Source organism: Chaetura pelagica, unplaced genomic scaffold, assembly GCF_000747805.2.
Source record: "Chaetura pelagica isolate M959 unplaced genomic scaffold, ChaPel_1.0 scaffold120, whole genome shotgun sequence".
Taxonomy (NCBI): domain Eukaryota; kingdom Metazoa; phylum Chordata; class Aves; order Apodiformes; family Apodidae; genus Chaetura; species Chaetura pelagica.
In genome coordinates, this window is record NW_009951952.1 from 473,685 (window position 1) to 478,787 (window position 5,103).

The window sequence follows — 5,103 nt, forward strand, 5'->3', positions numbered from 1 at the left end:
TGCTCTGCCCTGGTGAGACCCCACCCGGAGTGCTGTGTCCAGTTCTGAAGCCTCTAACATAAGAAGGACATGGACCTGCTGGAGAGAGTCCAGAGTAGGGCCATGAAGATGATCAAAGGGCTGGACCAGCTCTGCTAGGAAGACAGGCTGAGAGAGTTGGGGCTGTTCAACCTAGAGAAGAGAAGATTCTGGAGAGACTTCACCTCATAGCAGCCTTCCAGTACCTGAAGAGGCTACAGGAAATCTGGGAAGGGACTTTTTAAAAGAGTTTCTAGGACAGGGGCTGATGGATCAAAACTTGAAGAGTGGAAATTTAGATTAGACATTAGGAGGAAACAAGACTACTGGAACAGGTTGCCCAGGGAAGTTGTGGAAGCCCTATCCCTGGCAGTGTCCAAGGCCAGGCTGATGGGGCTCTGAGCAACCTGGTCTAGTGGGAAGTGTCCCTGCCCATGCAGGGGGGTTGGAACTAGATGATCTTTAAGGTCCCTTCCAACCCAAACCATTCTATGATTCTTACTATAGAGCGCTTTTCCAGCCCCCTTAATAAATCTGTGTCTCTTTTAAAAAGACATCTCAATTTTTTCAGTTCTTCGAAATGTGGACATAAAAGGACACACAGTAATCACAGAATCCTAGGGGTTGGAAGGGACCTCAAAAGATCATCTAGTCCAAATGCACAACTGGTCTCACCCATTCTGCTAATAAAGTTAAAACGTACTTGCTGCTCCTCATCACATTAACCTTTTGCGCCATAACCTTGCAGTACATTCTCCCACTCAGCTGTTTGTTCCTTCTGCACTTTGCTCAGCTTTCTGGGATTGTCACTCAGTTGAAAGCAGAGTCTGTGTCATTTGATTTTGGATGCCTCTTAACACAACTTATATGATCAAGTAAAATTAAATATTAATAACATAAAACATAAATTATAAAATTGAATTAAGATTAAAAATAAGATTATTACATAAGATTAAATTGTAATAAAAATGGTAATACTAAATGCAAAGTAGCAGACTTTAAAAAGTCAACCAAGTAACCAGGGCTGCTCTGTGTGATTGCTCTGTCCAGATACCTATTTACTCTGCCTTCAGTCTTTGTGCCATTCTCAAACTCTGTTAAAAGTTATTTGCTTACATGCCATGGAGGAGAAGCGTGTACTGTGTTTAAAACTGAGTCTTTTGGAACCTGGTAAGAAATATAGCTTCAAAATTTTCCATCCATTTTTGGGATCAATTCAAGCAATATCTAGCTTACTGGAAATATATGCCATTGAATGGCAATGGTTCCATTTTCATTAGCTTTTAGCTTTTTATTTACTCTTTACCACAAGTTTCTTCTCCACATACACCCACAAATCCCCTTGCTCATTCAAACAGCTCTGGCATGTTTACACTGATTCATCACTGCACTTCTCAGGTGGAGGTGGAAATCTTCAGACAGGCAAGAGATGCTGAGCTCCACCCCACACAGGCCTGCGAGAGGCATGTAGGCACTTACTGGTGGGAAGCCTGAGGCATCCATCAGATAGAACTCACAAGGCAAAAAATTAATTTGGTCCCTTAAAAAGGCTAAACATGGTGACACAAAAACTAGCAGAAAACAAATGCTATTTGAGTTGCTCTCCACCACACCTTCACACCTCATAATTCTCTGCTGTGCAAGAAGACCTCTCTGAAAGAATCAAGTTGTGTTTTCCCCTTCACACTTGAACTGTGTGTCTGATCATCAGGATAATTGTAACCAAGTAAGAGCATCCATATATGCACTGCAAATATCCCTCCTCCTGACCCCAGCCAAAGAGAGAGACCAACCTCAGGGTGTCTGAGTCTGTATTAAAATGCATACTTGAGCATAAATATCTGCTGAAGAGTTATAACATCACACACTGTGGCTGAAAAGGAAGTCTCTAGGTTCTAAGTGGCATTAGCCTGGGGCAATGTTACTTCCTCGAACTGAAAGATATAAAAAGGATAGTGGGGGTTTACCCTTCTGATAGAAATAGCAAGAGCAAAATGCAAAATTAATGCGAAAACATGAAAGACCAAGTTCTGCTCAGGCAGATGGAAACAAAGAAACATGGAAAATCAGAAAATGTGGACAGCAAAGTGGGAAAAGAGAACCTGAAAGTACATTACATTTTGTATTGTTTTTAACCGACATCTCGTCAACCTCTTTCTCCTTTCAGTTATTATGTTTTGTATTTTTTTCTTTTGCAATGGTACATTTCTTTTTCATTAAATTTCTCATACCCATCTTCCCTTCTTCTTCTAATCATCATGACTATTTGTGCTGGTTTGGTTCTGGCATGGTTTGGGTAGCGGGGAAGGGCCCCAAGGTGGCTCCTGTAAGAAGCTACTAAAAGCTCCCCGGGCTCAGGTGGCCAAGGCTGAGCCGTGAGAGACAATAGATGCACCTCTGTGACTAACATGAGAAAGAAGTGATAGAACACCTGAGAGCCAGGAGCAAGGAGGAGAGCTGAGCTGGAGAGGTGAGTGGAGATCCCGAGGTTGGAGAGGAAGAAGGGGAAGGAGGTGCCCGAGTTCCCTGCAGCCCTGGTGAGGTGGCAGCTGCCCCTGCACTCATGGAGGGGCACAGGGGAGCATCCCCTGAAGGGGCCAGGAGGGGTGAATGTGGAGCTGCAGCCCCTGAGCTTGGAGCTGCAGCCTTGGAGGACCCAGCACCAGGGGAGGTGACTGTTCCCAAAGATTGTGGGAAATCTGTGCTGGAGCAGCTTGTTCCCAAGGGACTGCACCTCGTGGGAAGGACTCAGGAAGGAGAGGTTGGTGGAGGCCTCTGTGCCATGGGAGGGACCCCGTGGGGAAGCAGGGCAGGACTGTCAGGAATCCTTCTTGCTGAGGAGGCAAGAGCAGCAGGAACCCCCAGCCTGTGAAGTGACTCTAAACCCCATCCCCTGTCCCCCTGTGCTGCTGGGGGGAAGGAGGGAGAGAAACCGGGAACCGAGGGATTGGGGCCCGGGAAGAAGGGAGGGGTGGGGTAACATCTGCAAGCCCTGCTCTGGGGGTGTCTGTGTCCTGGGGGGTGTGATTAGTGTGGAATTACATTATTATTTTCCCCAAGCTGAGTCTGTTTTGCCTGTGACCACAACTAGTGAGTGAAACCCTCCTTATCCTTTATCTTGACCCACAAACTTCGAGCTGGGTTTTGTCCATCCCCGTGTCTGTGCGTGGTGGGAGCGAGCGGCACGGGCTGGTCCTGTGCTCTCAGTTAGCCCCAGATCAATCACCTCTCACAAAACAGGATTTGCTCCCCTCCATATAGAGCTGATGAGCCGTTTAAAACACGAGTGGGTCATCTAGCTAATTTTAAAGTGGGATTTTTATTCACAGATGCTACTGAATTTCTAACTTACATGTTCTGAAATGTGACGATGAAAGTTAAAAGACAACTGGGGTTCTGATCTTCTTGTCATTGTTTCTTGTATGATGTGTACAGAAAGGATATAGAAGGCTTTTGTTTTCATTGCACTTCTAAAAGATTTCTTTATTAAAAAAAAAAAATAATCAAACAAACAAAACCAAACAAATTATTATTTGTTTGGGGGGTTTTAAACATCATAAATTCCATCCTTGCTCTGGAAGACTCAGTAGATGGCTGAAGAATAAGTAGGAAGCTAATTACATGAAGCACTGAGATAAAACCAAAGCAGTTGAAGTACATAAATACATTAAGCCACACCATTTGCAGATTATGGTTGCTTTGTATTTTTAAGACAAATTTGATTTAAAAAAAACTCTGAAAGACACTAATCAGAAATATTTGTTTCATCACAACTGAGGTTCCAAGTCAAGTACTCCAAGCCTTTCAGGAAAAAATACAATCTCTCTTTCTGTTATGGTACTGTTAGTGTATAAATCAAGATTAATTTTTAAGTCAGGCCTTTCTAATGATGAAAAACATTTAAAGAAGAAAAAACGATGGGGGAAAGAGATCACTCTTTTCCACATTTTTTGGCTTTGAGCATCATAAGTTTTGAGTCTAAGAAATTAGAAAATGTGCATTCCTAAGCAATATAAAATTAAGACCATTTTGATTAATGTACTGGAAAAATTGAAGAAGCCATTTGGATGACTATATCCCACCTTGCTGGTCTATTACTACCACATTTTTTTTCCTATTTGAGTAGCTCATTTTGCCACATTTATCATGTAGAGACAGAATATCCTGGACACACTTTCAGCTTCTTTGCATTTCGGTGATGATAGCAAATTTGCCTTGTTTTGAGTTACTTATTACTTAACAAGTCCATTGTCCTTGGGTTTTCTCTTGACATTTTCTCAATTCCTATTACTACTGCACATTAATTAATACTGCATTTGGTACCTGCACCTGCATTTTGTTCAGTTAACAAGATATATGTTTGAATCAAGCGTCTGCATTTATGCAGAAGCCTTTAATAATTTATTTTATTGTAACTTCTGTGCTGGATGATAAAAATCTTGTCTGCTTTTTCTATGTTGTCCCACACAAAGCAGACTAATACAGTTTTAGAGTTTTAAATTCTATGTTTTTATGTCCTGGCATGATGCTGGTGAATATGTGCACCATATACCAAACATGTATTTGTGTCATTTGCTTAGTGTTGTGTCAAGCCAACGTAAGAAGAAACATATGAATTAAACAGTGAATTTCCAGCACCTCTATTATCCACTGTTGACAAACTTTCTTCTGTTTGTCAAGTTTTACTTTCCAGCAGAGAGCTGAAACATCATTTGATATTGTAGCCGAGGTTAATATTCCTAAAATCCAATATTTGGAGTAAATGGTTCAATTATTCTATTTGATTCCCTTCTTTTCCTTGAACAACTAAGAAAACAACCAATATAATTGCAGTAATTATGATCAGTCTTTAAATTGTTCTTTCCCTGATACCAATTTTCGCGATACTCATGGGAATGCAGAATCTTTTCAACATAACATCATCGTGTCCTGTCAAATCTGGTTGAAATAAAAGAGGTTGAAGCCATTGGGAAGGAATAATAGACGGATAGATAGCACAATTGTAGAAACTTTTCCTTCCCTGCATGCTTTACAGAGAGCCATTAAAAGCTAGCCAAAAGGTCAACACCAAGGAAAGGAATAAAG